Genomic DNA, 19922 nt, shown 5'->3' on the forward strand with positions numbered 1-19922 from the left:
TTGGCACTTTCACCCCCAGATCTAGAACTTTCGTGGCCCATTATTTCTTTTAAGCCGTCATGCATTTTGTGTTTGAAATGTCATTAATTTTCCAGACGCAAGTGCGGGCAAAATTAGCTATTCTTCTTCATTCATCCTCCGTATTGGAACAAACCATATTCCACTTGTACCATCTCACACTGGATTTTATTCAGGCTTTTAACAAATACTACTGAACAATTAATCTTAAGTCCGTAGAACGATTCTTCTATCCATGTTCATCTTTCCTATGATTATTATGATCTGTTTTAACTCCATCATATTTAGATCTTTCTTCAATGTTTACTACCTGTAATTTCTGTGATATTCTTTGAGATTTCCAAACTAGTCTGTGTTTTTGCCAAACAAGCACAACTTTCTTTTCTAGACGTTGTGTGTTCTCTTTTGTTACTTTACATATAAGTACCAATTTATTTTTCCTTAATTATATTCTTGTAGTAAAACTTATACCCTCAACATTTTTTGAGGTACAAAAAACCTGTGATTAAAGCCACCCCATTAGACAGTTCCAGGTGGAATAATGTCTACAGGAGGGGTATGAGGTGGCAGTGCTGCCATTGATAGTAAATGTTTCATTGAGACCCCTTTTATTTTTGGTCTTTTTAGGAGACACTAATTTGAATCTGATCCATCATTTTCTCTAAGTATTCAAGTTTTATATCATCCATTTAAAATATATATATTAAGACTTTAGAGTAGCTTTAGATTCACAGCAAAATCAAAGGGAAGGGACAGAGATTTTCCATATACCTTCTGCTCCCTCATATACATCACAGCCTCTCTCATTATTAATACTCCCACCAAAAAAATAAAATTAAATAAAATAAAAATTAAAATTAAAATAAATTAATACTCCCACCAGAGGGGTATATTTGCTACAACTGATAAGTATAACATAAATACCAAGGTCCATAATTTACACGATGAGTCACTCTTGGTGTTGTACATTCTACGAGTGTGGGCAAACACAGTGACACGCATCCATCGTTATGATATTGTTCAGAATATTGTCACTGCCCTAAAATTCTTTTGTACTCCACCTACTGATCATCACTCTCTTACTCTCAACCCCTGGCAACCACTAATCCTTTTACAGTATTGCCTTTTCCAGACTGCCATGTGGTTGGAATCACACAATATTTAACCTTTTGAGGTTGGTTTCTTTCACTCAGTAATCAACCCTTCAGTCTCCTCCATATCTTTCCATAGCCTCACAGCTCATTGATTTTTAGTGAATAATATTCCATTGTTTGGATGCCACGTTTTGTTTTTGTTTTTACTCATTCACCTACTAAAGGACACCTTGATTGCTCCCAAGTTTTGGCAACTAGGAATAAAGTTGCTATAAATATTGTATATGGGTAGGTTTTGTGTGGGACAAATTTTCAACTCCTTTGAGTAAATACCAAGGAGCATGACTGCTGGATTTTATGGCAAGAATATGTTCAGTTTTATAAGAAACCACCACCAGGCTTCTTCCACAGTATCTGTAACAATCTTGTATTCCTGTTATTTCCTTCCTTGTTAACATTTGGTGTTGTCAATGTTCCAGATTCTGGTCATTCTGATAAATGTGTAGTGGTATCTCACTGTTGCTTCAATTTTCATTTCTCTGATGACCTATGATGTGAAACATCCTTTCATATGCTTATTTACCATCTGTATATTTTATTCAGTGAAGTGTCTGTTAAGATCTTTGTCAGGATGTTGGTCTTATTGAGTTTTAAAAGTTCTTTGTGTATTTTGGATTGCAGTTTTTTTTTTACCAGATGTGTTTCTTGCAAATATTTCTCTCCCAGTCTGTGGCTTGTGTTCTCAGACTTTTATGTCTTTCACAAAAAGAGAATTTCTTTTAATTTTAATTAAAAAAAAAATGTGCCTTTGGTGTTTGCCTAAAAAGTCATGGTCACACCCAAAGACATCGAGACCTACTCTTGTTATCTTCTAGGAGTTTGATAATTTTGCATTTACATTTAGGTCTTTGATCCATTTCGAGTTAATCTTTGTAAAGGGTGTTAGGCTTGTGTCTAGGTTTTATTGCATGTGGATGTCCAGTTGTTCTCACGCCATTGGAATAAGATTATCTTTGCTCCTGTATTGCCTTTACTCCTTTGTCAAAGAGCAGTTGACTGTGTCTATGTAGATCTATTTCTGGGCTCTATTCCATTCCATTGCTCTATTTGTTCTTTCACCAACACCACATTGTCATTATCACTGTAGGTTTATAGCAAGTCTTAAAGTCAAGTAGTTTTAGTTTTCCAACTTTGTTCTTCTCCTTCAGTATTGACTTGGCAATTCTGGCCTGTCCATATCAACTTTAGAATCTGTTTGTACTTTGCAAAATAACTCACTGGGGTTTTGACTAGGATCACACTGAATCTATAGTTCAAGTCAGGAAAAACTGACATCTTGACAATATTGAATATTTCTACCCATGAACATGAAATTTCTCTCCATTTATTTTGTTCTTTGATTTCATTCATCAGACATTTATAGTTTTCCTCATTGTAAATCTAACAAAATAGTGCAAGATCTACATCTCAGCATTTCATTTTGGGGTAACTAATGTAAATTGGGGTTTTCATTTTAAATTTCACTTGTTCATTACTGGTATATAAGCACATAGCCTTCTTTTTTTTTTTTTTAACAAAGATTCTTCCTAATTTTTTTTGCCATCTCCTTATATTCCATATATAGATGATTATACCTGTCCCTTTATCTTAAACGTTTCCTTTAGCTGCCTTGGCAGATTATGTGTCAGTTACTTTTATCATTGCATGTTTTTGTCTCAAACATTTTTTTCAAGATTTAATATTTATTTATTCTTGAGAGGCACAGAGAGAGAAGCAGAAACGTAGGTGGAGGGAGAAGCAGTTTCCCTGTGAGGAGCCCAATGTGGGACTCATTCCCAGGATCCCGGGGATGAGCCAAAGGTTCATGACCTGAGCCAAAGGCAGACGTGCAACCACTGAGCCACCCAGGTGTCCCTTTTCCCCTCCTTTCTATGAAATGTTTACAATTTTTTTATCCTGGAATATGTTTTTACATTTAAAAAAAAGAATTTTATAATTCCCATTGGGAAGCTTTTGCTCAGAAACAAACACTACTTCAATATTGAAGAAAGGTTTTTAGGTTTTTTTTCTTAATCTTACAATAATATATATATTTTTAATCATTAGCCCAAATCTTCTCTTTTTCAACATTCTCTATATTTTACTTGTTCTTGAGTCAGATTGCCATGGTTTGAGTTTACATCTGTGGACTGTACAACTTTAGTCAACTAGCCTAAATTTCTGAGTACAGTTCCAAACTTTAGGATGGAATTTTAAGAGTCTTTAGGATATAAAATGAGTATGAGCATTTATCGATGTAATATTTTTAAATTACTTGGCAGAGTCCCTGGCACATAATGTTTACTAAGCAAATCAGAGCTGTCTATATTCCAGAATTATTGTACTTTACATGAAAAATATGAAAAATGAACAGATACATAAACATTCACCTTATTAATTGAGGTATTGTAAAAATAATACGTTGTGTGACTACATGATTTGGGGGAAATTTGTTGTTCTAAAAACAAGTTCAGTGATCCGTTAAGTTTGAACAAAATAAGGTAAAATAAGTTTCTTGGCTGAAAGCCTCCTCAGAGATTCTAATATACTAATAGGTTAAATAGGAAGAATTTGCCAACACATTTGCTTATTATGAGAAACACATCAAGGTTTGATGGTACCCTCTTTAGGAAGTGTTTATTGGTAAATATGAAGAAGGAAAAATGTTTAATGGGAAGATATCTTATTTTTTTTTTAAATCATTGACTTCTGTGAAGAGAAATTGATCAGTCAAAAATATGTAGGAAACTTAAACTCATGTTTTAATTTTATTATTTTGGATTAGAATTCTCACTTTTTACATTATGCCATCATTCCATAATGTAGTATTTATCTAATAAAAGCAGTATGATACATATTTCCAGAAATTATTTGCAAACATTGTGAAGTTATGTATTGATGTCACAATACCCCTAGATTTTTTCACAGCTCTGATGATTTCATAGCCACATAAGGGTATTCCTAATATTAGTAGTTTGTTGTTGTTATACATACTTGCTCTGCATATAGCAGTCATCAATCCTTTAGAAGAAACATCATGACTCAGTGCAAACTGCTGAGTCCCTGAAAATAAAACAAAATCTCTAAAAAAAAATATGAAATAAATGTGAAAGACTACATGGAAACATAGAAATACAACTTAAGTAATTAAATATGATACTTAAAATTTCCCTAAAAGTATATACTTTCATGATCAAACCAAAAAGATAACTTACTACCTAGTGATGCATTCCACTCCAATTTATCACAGTGGTTTAGTGCCTGCCTTTGGCCCAGGGCGTGATGCTGGAGTCCCATGTCAGGCTCCCTGCATGGAGCCTGCTTCTCCCTCTGCCTGTGTCTCTGTCTCTTTCTCTCTCTCTCTCTCTCTCTCGCTCTCTCTCTCATAAATAAAATCTTTAAAAAAATAAAAAAAAATAAGAATAGGATTCAAATTACATTTTGGAAAGTATTTTTTATTATCTTGAAGATTGTACCAACATGTCCACCAGGTCTTAATGGTATCTGGCACACTGTAGCCATTCAAGATGTATTTACAGAATGAATGAATACATGAAGCACATGCCAACCTACAGAATATTAGCTTTCTCTCAAGAAACCTCAAGCTCACAGCTAACGTTGGACTGAATGGTGAATACCTAAAACATCAGAAACAAGTCAAGGATATCCATTCTTAAAACTTCTATTCAACACAGTACTGGAAGTCCTAGAAATAAATATTTATATTTATTTTAAAAACCTTAAAGACTTCTGTCACACACACACACACACACACACACACACCAATATTTTAGAATTCATAATCAAATTCAGAAAATTTCAGGGGTATAAAATCAACACACAAAATCAATTGTTCCTACACACTAACAAAGAACTATTTTAAAAAATAAATTAAGAAAAACAGTTTTATTTACAGTAACTCCAAAAAGAATGAAATAACAAAGGTATTCAAAGACTTGTATCCTAAGAACAAGACAATAATGAAAGAAATTAAAAGAGGTACAAAAAAATGGAAAGAAACCCTGTGCTCACAGATTCAAAGACTTAATATTATTAAAACACCCATACTAAAAAACAAAAACAAAAACAAAATAAAAAATAAAACACCCATACTAACCAAAGTGATCTACAAATTCAATATAGTACTCATCAAAATCATGATCTTTTGTTTTTTCCCTGCGGAAGAAAATAAAATAGAATAGAAAAAATATCTATTTTTTCTATAGAAAAAAAATCCTAAAATAGGGAACCACAGAAGACCCCGAGTAGCCAAAGCAATTTGATCAAGAACAAAATTGTAAAGATCTCGCTTTCTGATTTCAAAATATTTCACAAAGCTACTGTATCTTCAAGAGAATGGCACTAGCATGTAAACGGAACTACAGATCACCAGAATGGAAGGGAAAGCCTATATTTAAATCCAAGCAAATATGGTCAACTCATCGTTAACTAGGATGCCAAGAATATACAAAGGAGGGAGAACCCTCTAAGAAATGCTGCTGGGGAAACTGGATATTCACACTTAAAAAAAAAAAAATGAACTTCTACCTTACAACCATACACAAAACTCATGTCAAAATGAATTAAAAGACTTAAATGTAAGGCCTGAAACTATAAAACTCCTTTAAGAAAACATAAGGAAAATATTCTTTTTTTTTTTTTTTTAGGAAAATATTCTTAACATTGGTCTTGGCAATAATTTCTCGGATATGACACCAAAAGTCCAGGAAAGCACAGGTAAAAATAGACAAGTGAGATTATATTAAACTAAAAAATATCTGTGCATCAAAGGAAATAATCAACAGAATGAAAAGGCAACATAAGGAATGGGACACAATATTTTCAAACCATATAGCTGATAAAGGGTTAATTTCCAAAGTACGTAAAGAACTCCTACACTTCAACAACAAAACAAAACATAAACAAATAACCCACTTAAAAATTGAGCAAAGGACCTGAACAGACATTTCCCCCAAACATTCAAATGGCCAACAGATATATGAAATAATGTAACATCATTAGTTAACAAGAAAATGCAAATTAAAATTTGTCATCTTACTTTGTTGGCACAGCTTTTATCAAAAAACAAAAGATAAGTCTTAAAGAGGATGTGAAGAAACTAGAAACTTTGTGAGAATGTACATTGATAATAGCCACTAGGTAAAACAGTGTGTTTTTTCAAAAAATTAAAAATTGAACTACTGTATGATCCAGCAATCCCTTTGGCATATATCCAAAATAAATGAAATCAGGATCTCAATAGGACATCTGCATTCCCGTGTTCGTTGCAGCATTATTTACAATAGCCAAGATACAGAAACATACAATCCAAGTATTCATTGAAGAATGCATGAATAAAAAAATGTGATGTACACATATATATATTAATAATGGAATATATATATACATATATGTAAATGTTTGTGTATAATGGAATGTTATTCTTCCATAAAAAAAGAAAAATTCTGTTTGCAACAGCATGGATGGAACTTGAGGGCATTCTGCTAAGTATACGAGACAGAGAATGACAAATACTGTATGTTTTCACTTATATGTAGAATCCAAAAAAGCCAAATTCATAGAAATAGAGAGCAAAATGCTAAATGACAAGGGCTGGGAATAGGGAAAAATGGGAAGATGTTGGTCAAAGGATGCAAACTTCCAGCTAGAAGGTGAGTAAATTCTGGAGATCTAATGTACACCATTGGTGACTATCATTAACAATGATGTATGATATACTTGAAGTTGTTAGGAGACTAAATCTTAAATTTTATCACTCCAAAAAAAAGGTAAATTATGTGCGGGGATGGAGGTGGTCAGTAACCTTATCGTGGTAATCATTTCATAATATATCTATATATATATATATATATATATATATAAATTATCATGTTGTATACCTTAAACTTACATGTTCCATGTCTATAATATCTCAGTAAATCTGGGGAGAAGGAAAGGTGTTCTATACCATTAGCCATCAGGAAAATGTAAAATAAAGCCACAATGAGCCATCAACACATACTTATCAGAACAGCTAAATAAAGAGCTTGTGATAACTCCAGATGCTGGTAAAGAAAGCTGTTCACTCCATATGTTGCTGGTGAGAATATACAATGCTGCAGCCCCCCTGAAACATAGTTCACCAATTTCTTTAAAAAAAAAAATCTTTAAAAAAAAAAAAATAAATAAATCTTAATATAAGACTCTGTAATTGCACTCTTAGGCATTTACCCCAGAAAAATGAAATCTATGTTCACACGGAAGCCTGTACATGAATGTTCACATATGAAATAGTCAAAAACTGGAAACAATCAGGATATCCTTCTAGAGGTAGATGGTTATATAAAATACAAACTAACCATGGAATACTATTCAGCAATAAAAAGAATTGTAGGGTAAGCCCTGACCATTGATTTTTTTTTTTTTAATCTAAGTGCCTGACTTCAGCTTTGATTGGTGAGGCGTCTTCTTCAAAGACTACCATCTCAAAAACACATTGCCATCCACATTACATCAAGAGCCAGGTACCGTCCTCCCCGTCCTCCCACCGCTCCCCATTAAGGCTCCTTTGTTTTAGAGATGTTGATTTAGATAATGACCATTTGGACTGCTCATTTTTCTCTTCCTGCACTTGTAAATTCCCACTTACATGTTTTGAATATACCAATAAAGAGTGACCTTGGGAAACCCTAGACCTCTCACCCAATTCCAATAAAAGCAGAGGCCCAGGTCCACACGTCTACTTTCTCTCTCTACCTGCAACCTCACTGTGTGGAACCAGATGAGTAGTGTGCTTTCCAGGACTTGTAATAAACCTTGTCCTCTTCCAATGTTTCCTGATAGTTATGGCTTAGGATGTCTTGGAACCGTAATGAGAACCACAAGGCCCAGTCAGGAACAACGCTAGTTATCAATAGGCTGAGACACAGAACAAGCACAGATTATTGACACATAAAACCACCTGAGTGAACTTCAGGGCAGTTATGCTGAGTGGGAAAAGCCAGCCTTGAGTGGCTACATATTGTAATGATTCCATTTATATAGCATCCTTGATATGACAAAATTACAGAAATAGAAAACAAGATAGTGGTTGCCAGAAGTTAGGACGGGGGTTGGTGCAGGTATTTGCCTAGCTGTTAGTCGGCAGAGCAAAGAGCCTTGTGATGATGGTACAGCCTAGGTCTTGATTCTCACAGCACTTAGACTAAATTACACATGTGATAAAATTTCACTTAGTCCATTTGGGCTACTGTGACAAAAATACTATAGATTGAGTGGTTTAAACAACACAGATTTATTTGTCACAGTTCTCGAGGTGCCAGCAGATTCAGAGTCTGGTGAGAGCTTGCTTCCTGGTTCATAGACACTATCTTTTCTCTGTGTCCTCACACAGCAGAAGGGGCAAGAGAGCTGTCTGGAGTCTCTACCAATTCCATTCCCTCCATGAGGGAGGAACCCTTATGTCCTAATTACTTCCCAAAGGCCCCACACCTCTATTCCATTATACCGGGGATTAGGTTTCAACATGTGAATTCTGAGGGAACACAGTTTATGGCATAAGACACACTAACCAGTGTATATAGAGCTGGGGAAATATGACTAAGGCCTGTGGATTGTACCCATGCCAATTTCCTGATTCTGATACTATACCATAGCTATGCAAGTTGTTAACATCAGGGACCCACCCACACATTTCCTGGCAACTTCCTGTAAATCTATAATTATTTCCAAATAGAAAGTTCAAAAAAATGCCGCTTAGGAGAAAATAAGCCATGCATCCTCTACAAGATAACAATATTGCTTCTATTCTTAAATGCTAGGACAGTGCTAAGTATATAGCACCCAAGAAATAGTCCCTTTTTTAAGATTTTATTTATTTATTCATGAGAGACACAGAGAGAGAAAGAGGCAGAGACACAGGCAGAAGGAGAAGCAGGCTCCATGCAGGGAGGCCGACGTGGGACTCGATCCCCCATCTCCAGGATCATGTGCTAGGCCAAAGGCTGCGCTAAACCGCTGAGCCACCCAGGCTGCCCCCCAAGAAATAGTTCTTAAATTACAAAAAAAAAAAAAAAAAAAAAAAAGCATCAATATTATTAAAAGCAGACACTGTATCTTTAAACTCAATCTAACAATTGATATATGTCTAAACTATCCAGGATGGTGTTCATATATATTGCCCATATCTAACTTATAATGGACATACGGTCAGCAATGTACCTTATAGTTTTGCAAATGGATTTCAAGTCATTAATAAACTGATACATTTAATTCTTGGAGTAACCAAAATACAACATATGGTAAGGATATAAAAGTGAATTTCATTTGTATAAAATAAGTGCAGCAGCAGAAGAAAAACTTGATTACATTAACACCGAGGAAGAAACCCAAATCCTTCATGTTGCCCCAGTTTTCAAACTTAGATGTGGTATTGATTTTTGCACCTTGTTAAACTAAAACTTACTGCCAGAGACCATTTTTTATTTTGGGAGACCTTTTAAGATAAGAAAATTGGGCTTCATTTTATCTTAATTCATCTGATGAAAGCTTTCTCATTCTCTCACTTATTCTACTCCTTCCCTACCACCTCTTTTATTCTTTAATAGACAAGGTTTCACTTCAGGCACAGAAGAATCAATACGCAACTAAATACAGTGTACTACTACCCATCAAAACTAAATGAAGAAGTATATGCAAAGTCTTGTAGTTTGAGTGAAATCAGGGAAGCCTGCCCTTTTGTTACTTAACCTTTTAGCTAGTCAAAAGCTCATTTGATTAGAAATAAAGGAGAAAATTACTGGATACACCTTCTCAGATGCCGACTTGGTTATGACAGTAATAAAAATAATGAAGATCCCCACAAAAGTGGCTTAAAAAGTACTGGAATTTCTTTCTTTCTCTCAGGCGAAAGAAGTATCTAAGTAGGTTGTATAGACTGGTTTGAGATTTCCAAGAAGAAATTAGGTTCAGGCATCCTTCTAGTTTCTCTAGTTTCTCTCTCCTACAGACCCTAGGATACGGCTTTGAATCCTAGGAGATAGGAGGGCTGCAAGAGTTCAAGCTACCTCAATTGCATTCCAGGCAGCAGGATAGAAGAAAGTCTATACCCTGTCATTTTTCAAAATCTCTCTGAAGTGCTACACAATACTTTCATTTGTATCTTCACGACGATAACTTAATCAAATAGTTATTTTTTTAAAAGAGAAGCTGGAAAGGTTCTCTTTTTGGAAAAGGTTCACTAAAAATTGTAGATTTCTGAATTTCAGAGAAGAAAACATAGAAAGGCTCTTGGGACATAACTAAACATCCCTGCAATAGATACCATGGAGTTTACGCCAGTTTGTGAATTCCTTACTGAATAGGGGAAATGTATGGAATTTCGATTATTCAAAAAAATAATTCTGTGTTTGCTATATGCTTATTGTGCAATATTTAGTGGCACCTACAAATGCGGAGAAAATATTTGCAAATGAAATAATGGATAAAGGACATGTATCCAAAACATATAAATAACTATTACAGCTCAACCACTAAAAAAGATAAATAGCCCAATTTAAAAATGGACAAAGAATATGAACACACATTTCTCCAGAGAAGATACATAAATGGCCAGATTAGCACATAAAAAGATGATTTAAGATATTTGTCATCAGGAAAAAGGAAATAAAAAGCACAAAGTGATCCCACTTCAGACGCACCAGCACAGCTATAATCAAAAAGACAGAAAACAGTAAATGTTGGTGAGGATGCAGAGAAATTGGAATTCTCATACATTGCTGCAGAGATTGTAAAATGGTGCAGTCACTTTGGTAATCAGTTTAGCAGGCTCTCAAAATGTTAAATGTGGAGTTATTATATGACTTGGCAATTACGCTCCCAGACGTATATCCAGAATAAATCAAAACATAAATCTAAATGAAAATTACACATGAATATTCACACTAGCATTATTTATAATAGCTGAAAAAAAATAGCTGAAAAAGTTGAAGCAACCCAATATCCATCATCTGGTGTATAAGTAAGCCAATAATTATATCCATACAGTGGGATATTATTTAGCCATAAAAAGGGGTGAAATACTAATATAGGCCATAATATGGCAAAACTAGAAAACATGTTAGGTGAAATAAGTCACTGAAAACACATACAGTAGCTCCCCTTATCCACAGGGCTACATTCTAAGACCCCAGGTGGAAGCCAGAAACCAGAGACAGCAGTGAATCCTATATACACTGCTTTTTCCTATACATATGTCCCTACGATAAAGTTTAATTTACAGATTAGGCCCAGTAAAAGATTAACAATAGCTAATAATAAATAGAATTATAGCAATGCACTAGAGTAAAGGTTATATGAATATAGCCTTTCTTAAAATACCTTATGGTATTACATTTACTCTTCTTGTAACGATGGGAGAAGATAAAATGCCTCTACGATGGGATAGAGTGCGGAGAATGACACAGGCATTGCGGAATAGCATTAAGTTACCACTGACCTTGTGATACTGTGTCTGTGGTTTAATGGGAAAAACGAGACTGTGGATAAGGGACACTACGGTATTATATTATTCCAATATACAAAATGACCTGAAGAGGCAAATCCCTAGAAACCAAAAATAGATTAGTAGTTGCCAGGGCTGAGGGGAGGGCGAGGAGTGACTGTTAAGGAGTATGGGGTCTCTTTGGGGAGATGATGAAAATGTTCTGGAGTAAGAGAAAGGGGGAGAGTTGCACAGCACTGTGAATACTAAGTTGTACAATTTTTCCTCTAAATTGTACAATTTAAATAGTTGTATTTTATGGTATGTAAAGTATAGCTCACTAAATTTGGTATAAAATTAAAATGCCTGCGGGAAAATAAAGGCATTAAGATAAATCATCGCTGGGGTGCCACTCAGTTAAACATCTGCCTTCCGTTCAGGTCATGATCCCAAGGTCCTGGGATTGAGCCCCACGTCAGGCTCCCTGTTCAGTAGAGAGTCTGCTTCCCCCTCTCCTTCCTGCTCATGCTCTCTGTCACTATCTCTGTATTTCTCTCTCAAATTAATAAAATCATTTTAAAAAGATTTTTTAGCAGCAGCCCGGGTGGCTCAGCGGTTTAGCACTGCCTTCAGCCCAGGGCGTGATCCTGGAGACCTGAGATCGAGTCCCACATTGGGCTCCCTGTGTGGAGCCTGCTTATTCCCCTGCCTATGTCTCTGCTTCTCTCTCTCTCTGTCTCTCTCATAAATAAATAAATAACATCTTTAAAAAAAATAAAAGATTTTTTAGTAAAATATTTGAAAAAAGACAAACCATCATTCCTTGTCCTTGAAAATGGTGTAATTCAGTGTGGACTAGGTGAGCAAGTAAACAATTATGTTTCACGCTCTAAAACTGTTTTTGCAAGTATTAGAGAACCTTAATCTCACACACCAACATCTTGAAGAAACATATGACAATAAGGTCTGTGGTACATTTAGTTGTCAACAGTTCATATGTATTAGAGCACTAATTGAAAACCTTAATTTTTATTAAGGTGTAAGGTGTAAATTTTTTTAAGGTGTAATTTTTAATTTCACAAATAGAGGATGTGGGCTTAGGTCCTTATCTGTCACCATAACTTCAAACAGATTATTCAAGGGACTATTTTAATACACAGTTAACTCTTTTCATCTCAAATATTTCCTTTCACTCTCCAGTAAATCGTTCATCCAGCACATTATTTCAACATATATTTATACAGCCTTCTAAGACTATGGAGAGCATTTGTTTACCACTCTTCACGAAAGAACTTTTCATAAACAAAAAGATGATAGCAAATATCTATATTTGCTATCTATCCACCTTTATATTTCTATGTTATATAGAGAGTAGACCTTCCCCTACTGCTAAAGTTAGATTCCTAAAGGAAAGGTAAGAAATTAAAGACTGAAGGTTTCTGATCTTATGGGTTTGTTTTTTTAACAAAATAAAACTAAATAAAATCTTGAAGAAAGACGGTCCAAATTTAATCTGTCAAAACATTTATAAATACTTTACATTCAAAAAAATACTTTACATTCATTAAAATAAAATGGTCTAAAGAATATTATTGTTACTTTTATGATTATCGATGCTTACTAAGATCAAATACTGCACTAAATTCTTTGGGTGGATTATGTCACTAAAATAAGTAAATACTTTGGGTGCCTGGGTGGCTCAGTGCTTCAGCATCTGCCGTCTGCTCAAATCATGATCCCTGGGTCCTGGGATTGAGTTCCAGATCCAGCTCCCTGCGGGGAGCCTGTTTCTCCCTCTACCTGTGTCTCTGCCTCTCTCTGGGTCTCTCATGAATAAATAGATAAAATCTTAAAAAAAAAAAAAACTAAATACTTTATTGTTCTTTCTGTTGAGAAAAATAAGATTAAAAGACATAATTTGCCCAAAATTGTAGCCAAGATTCAGAATCCAAGGATTCAAAAATAGGCCTATTCCACTTTCCGTATACTGCATTATGTATGCTTTACTATTTTTAAAAAGACCCAAAAAGAAAAAATAATAGTAATATTTTTAGTCTACATGGAAATAGACATAATGCTAATAAGTTTACAGTATCATTTAATTGAATTGAATAAGGAGAAAGCCATATTTAATAGAACTTAAAATTAATAATAATGAGTATTGCAAAATTAAATTCTTTCGCTAATGATGTCATGACAATGGTGGTAATAAAGTTGAAGAAAAAGGATAAGCACATCATCATGAGAAGACGACTCTAGGTCTAATTCCAAAAGTTCAATTGTTAATTTAAGGACTTAGCAGGAAGCTTACTGTCTATCAAGTATGTTTTAATGGAAATGCAGCATGAGTGCTTTCTTCAACTGTCTGAAGAAAGATGAAGTGCGGACTGAGTAGTCTTTTTTTAAAAGGTTTCTTTTTTACCACATTATATCTAGTGGAAAATCATTCAAGCTTTGTCTGAAGACCAAGGTTTATTAGAAGAAAAGATCAATTTCCATTTCTAGGTTATCAAAGAGGTTTAAGAGTAGATTAAGAAACCGCTCAAGTATTTTAAGTTAGTTTCACTGTGGGCCCTATATCTGTTTTTCCTTGTCATTACTCAATGTAATAATTGGATATTTAAATCCATCTCATTAGGATGAAACCAGCTAATGACTTTGGTCAATATATCAGGTTCTTCTCTCACATATTTTCCAGATATTACTGTTTTATTTATTTATTCTTTTGTTTCTTTCATTTCTTTGCCTGTACTAAGAAAACTACCTGTGATTTGATTCTGTAGTTTCCTATTTCATCACATCCAAAATCTCTTTTTCTCCCACCATTTGATTACGAACAGAGATGAGCCTTCTTATACTTAATTTAATCTAACCTTAGAATGATTTGATTTTGCAATATGATATCTGATAGAATCGCTCTTAAAAGCTCTGATTATGTTTTGAATCATGTTGATAAGTAAATGAAGTAAATAAAGTTCAAAGTGGGGAAAAGAATAGAGGTACTAACATTAGAATAAACACAGATTAATTGCACTAAGTGAATAATTTTAGAATCAACACCCTGTATCAGATATCTATTTACTTAAAAGCATTATCCAACCTTATAAATGAAAGATTATAAAAAGGGACTAGCCATTACCCTAAATTTCTTTCCCATAAACAGAATCAAGACCAAGCGTCACGATAGAAAGAAGTGAGAGGAATGAGCCTGTTCCCCTTTAAGAGAATAAGAATTGAAACCATAGTAGGGGCACTTGGCTGGTTGATTTGGAGGAGCATGGGGCTCTTGATCATAGGGCCATGATTTTGAGCCCTGCATCGGGCATAAACATAACTTTAAAAAACCTTAAATTTTAAATAAAAATAAAACACTATAGTATATCAGGACATTTTTCTTTCCATGAAGTCCTCTATAATGGTTCAGTCACTCGATTTTAGAAAAAAGAAAAAAGCAATTGAGCTCAAATTGGCCTAAGCAAAGAAGTACTCAGTTTATATTTTCTTACATTAGGCCTGGATCTTACTGCTCATATTATGTCCGTCCACAAATTGAATCTCATTGGTTCTGAATCACATGATGGTATCTCCCCACCCACCTTTTATCTAATCACCACAGCTTTTCAGCTTTTCATATGTCCTGTGATCATCCCTGGAACCAATGTCATCACCTAGACCTCACAAACAGTTAATGGATCTGGATCCTCAAGGAAAATTGGAGGGCACTTAGGAGGAAAGAAAATGAATGAATGCTGGACAGACAAAATAATGGGTGTCTACTAAACTCCGTGAAAAATAAGTGCACTAATTTATTCCAAGCTGTCTTAAACATTACACCTTTTTATCACTGGTAGAAAGAAGGTGACAAGACATGCTATTGCAAATCTAGCTTAGTGCCATTTTAGTTAAAAATGTATTCAGACAAATAAACATTTTTATCAGCTACCAAGATACTCTAACAGCAACATGTCTCGATTACTCTTCTTTCCTAACACCTTATATTGCACAATAGTATGTACTTTGTCAACTGAAAGAACGGTTTTTTAATCCTACTGTTACAAAATAATTTTGTTACCCGTTATATATTTAAATAACCAGGTTAATTTATTGCATTTCTGTCAGTTTTAATTTATTTCTTAACAGAATATGCTTTGAAAGCAGTAAAGGAACACAATGATTGTCCTTAAACATGTGGTTCTAATATGGTGTTCCCTAATTCTTTTATGCAGTCAATTATTTTCATTTCAAATGGAATATAATTTCAAAGATGCTTTGAGAAGCCTTATTAAAAGAAATTACTAAATAGCATTGCAGGCTTTAGTAACAGAGCACTTACAAAAGGAGAAATAATTAAGCATAAAAAGAAGCTATTCATGAAGCTTTGTTCCAAACCACACAATCTTGTTTACCTGCTTTGCTACCATTTTAACAGCTGAAAAATCACTTTCTAATCCCCTTCTATTCAAAGTCTCAATGCCCTGCTGGCAGGAACCCTTGGCTAACATTCAGTGTGTAATCTCCTCTCAGCCTATCATTTTCTTAATTTGTTCCATTTACAAAGTAAATCGCAAACTGACCTTTTAAATGAATAACTACACTGAAATGGCCTCAAATAATATAACTGCTAAATTACCTCAGGTTTTCTACCTTCTCTTTCTCTCTGTAAACTGATAAATTTTTGTTCTGACATCCCCAATGTTCCCTGGTACTAAAATGTCCATGGTGTTAATCCAATATTCTTTGGATCTGTATAAATTTACTTTACTCATACGGATAACAAGAAGTTCAAAAAGGTAATATTTATCTTTGTGAAAGGCATATATGGTAAATATAGCAAGTTGAAATTTGCTCTATTTGCTTCCAACCTACCCTTCTAGCCTCTTCTCCTGCCAGATAATACTGTATAAAATATTCCAGTCAGGCATGACTCTTTGTCATTCTCCTGTCTCCCGGTCTTCCTTCCAAAGCATTGTGCATGGAGCAGCATTTCCTCAGGTAAGCATTCTTTGCATTCTGGAGGGATCCTGTTTCCAAGGTTTATCCTTTTAGAAGATTTAGTAACTTTTACTCCTGAAAATATCAATGTTTTTCATACAGTTTTATGTCAGGACATGCAAAAAAGAAAGAAGTAGGACAGTTGAATAGAACAATGAAAGATTTGAAGTTTGAAATAAATACTTTAGGAAATGAGAAAAGAAGCTAGCCAAAATCTCAGAAAATGTTTGATTACCCAGGATTAGGGATAGTGATAGCTAAACTAGGTTAGAGATGATGAATTTGTGCTGTCACCAGTTTATAAACTACTATAATTTCCTGAAGCAGTATTCAGCTGTAGTAATGATTTAGGAAGTTTGTTGGGGGAATACATCTATTTTAGATTTTAGAGATCAAGAGGAAAAAATGGAAGAGTCTCCAGAGCCCCTAAGTTCCGAGGTATACCCATGAGGTAGGCTGTTGAAATGGAGTCTAGGCTATCACCTTAAGATTAAGTCAATCTTTACAAGTACAATATTGGGTATGTTTCCTACACGGATGTTAGACTATTTCCCTGACTGCAGTAGGAAGTAGCATCAAAAAGTTTATAAGTGGAAACTCACTCCCATCTTCAATACATGGAAAACAAAATTGGAGGACTAGACACAATGGTAAAGGAAATTTTAAAATACTCTAAAGCTGCATTTCATAAGTGTCCATAAAGAATGAACAAACAAAAATAATGAATAAGGACCCTCTTTTCTCATGTACTGGAAAGAGGCGGTCCTCTTTTCGTTCCTATCGCAGCCATGGCTCATAGTCCCAAGAAGTATGTGAAGCGTGTAGCAGCTCCAAAGCCCTGGATGCTGGATAAACTGACTGGTGTGTTTGCCCCTCGCCCATCTACTGGCCACCATAAGCTGAAAGAATGTCTTCCTCTCATCATTTTCCTAAGGAACAGACTTAAGTATGCCCTAACAGGGGATGAAGTGAAGAAGATCTGGATGCAGCATTTTATTAAGATTGATGGCAAGGTCCGAACTGATACCACCTACCCTGCTGGTTTTATGGATGTCATCAGCATTGACAAGACTGGGGAGAATTTCCGCCTAATCTATGACACCAAGGGTCGCTTTGCTGTTCATCGGATTACACCTGAGGAGGCCAAGTATAAGTTGTGCAAAGTGAGAAAGATCTTTGTGGGAACAAAAGGAATCCCTCACCTGGTGACTCCTGATGCTCTCACCACCGGCTATCCTGATCCCCTCATCAAAGTGAATGACACCATTCAGATTGATTTGGACACTGGAAAGATTACGGATTTCATCAAGTTTGATACTGGTAATCTGTGTATGGTGACTGGAGGTGCCAACCTGGGAAGAATTGGTGTGATCACCAACCGAGAGAGACACCCTGGTTCTTTTGATGTAGTTCACGTGAAAGATGCCAACGGCAACAGCTTTGCCACCTGACTCTCCAACATTTTTGTTATTGGCAAAGGCAACAAACCATGGATTTCTCTTCCCCGTGGAAAGGGTATCTGCCTCACCGTTGCTGAGGAAAGAGACAAGAGACTGGCAGCCAAGCAGAGCAGTGGGTAAAATGGTCCCTAGGTGACGTGATTGGAAGTCTTTATGCTTAATTAAAGATTCTACAGCATGAAAAAAAAAATAAGAAGAAATGAATAAGAATGAAGAAATAACAATTGAGTAAGAAAAAAAAGTTAATTAAACAACAGCAGTACCAGTAATTCTCTCTGGCCCTGTAGTGTGTTAGAGTGGGAGACTGAGCCATTTCCACTCTAGAAGGTAAGAGAGCTAATATCACTCACAAGACAGAATTGGGTCTTGAAGCAAAAGATGAAGGAAATAGTTCATTTATATCCTGAAGATACGGAAGAGTTTGTTCAAAACAGGAAGGTTTGGGAGAACAATGGGGTAAAGATACAATCAGAGGGAGGAAATACTAGAGTAAAATGGTTAGTGTGCATGAAAGAACAGCTGATTAGATTACCTTGCGTTTTCACCAGGGACCAAAGATGGTAGAGGTAGAAAATACTGATGGCAGGATACGGATAAAGTTCTCCCCTCAAAGTGTATATTGGTTAGAATTTTGTCTTGTATATCTGAGGGACTCTTCAGAATGTTCGGAAAATTTAGTTTCCAATATTCCCACCTTCTGGATAAAGTTAACTAAAGTTCCTGGGAGAACCCAGACTTCAGAAGGTGGTGAAAATGAAGATAGCTATAGTGGATTGAGGGAAAACTCCTTTGATCAGAGATTTTCAGGTGATTTTTATACGAAGACCCTCACTCCCCCATGGAAAATACCGTATCTCTCTGTGGCTATAAAAGTAAAGCATTACTGGAAAAGCTATATGGCCATTGGGGAAATGGCCCTCAATTGGAATTCTTCCCAGGCCAACTAGAAGAGATTGGATGGTTATCCAATAGGTCTACTGCCAAGAGAATCAGAGCCGATGGCATTTGATCCTTACAGGGTAATTTATTTCATTTTCCCACCATGCTATATATCATTAATTCAGTCATTTCCTATTACTTAATTCATTGCTTTTTGGATCGCGTTTTCAGTATCTCGTACAACACGTTCTCTTATTTAAACGTTTTCAAAATTCAAGACTTTCCAAGTCTAAAAATGCATTTGTCTTGCAAATAAGATGACGAGAAAGTACACTTAAGAATATAATGGTTTGGGAACACCTGGGGGCGGGGGGGCGAGGGGGGGGCGGCGGTTCAGCAGTTGACTGTCTGCCTTGGGCTCACAGCATGATTCAGGGTCTAGGATAGAGTCTCACATCAGGCTCCCCACAGGGAGCCTGCTCCTCCCTCTGCCTGTGTCTCTGCCTCTCTCTGTGTGTCTCTCTCATGAAAAAAATATAGTAGTTTGGGAAAACCTGAGATCATAGTATGATCTTTTTTGTTGAGGTTACATGTTCTCTCTTCTATTTAAAGGCAGTTCCCTTGGTATGTTGGGAACAGTATCTGGCATTTTCCATTTTGGATAGCTGTGAGTTGACTTCCCTTCAGATAGAGAATTCAACTTTATGCATTTAGATAAGTAAAAATAATCTTAATAGAAGAACAGATGGGATGATAAGAGGAGCACATGTTCTAGTTCCACTGGACTAATGACTATAATATTATTCCACATATGGCTAGTATGAGGCTCCCATGAATTATAGAACTGGAGGATCTGACTGGTGGAAGTCACCCGAGATAGCATCCTGGCTGGTCTCCTTTCCAATAAATGTTTTCTACTGGATTCCCACCACATTCCTATCTGTTTAAACATTTCTACTG

At 35.4% G+C, this 19922-nt stretch overlaps 1 pseudogene; it reads left to right on the forward strand.

Moving 5' to 3' along the window:
- The first annotated feature begins 17411 nt into the window (after positions 1 to 17411).
- Positions 17412 to 18266, forward strand: LOC140619938 (small ribosomal subunit protein eS4, X isoform-like; annotated as a pseudogene).
- Positions 18267 to 19922: the final 1656 nt, after the last annotated feature.

This window comes from Canis lupus, chromosome 28 (genome assembly GCF_048164855.1).
Source record: "Canis lupus baileyi chromosome 28, mCanLup2.hap1, whole genome shotgun sequence".
NCBI classification, from domain to species: Eukaryota; Metazoa; Chordata; class Mammalia; order Carnivora; family Canidae; genus Canis; species Canis lupus.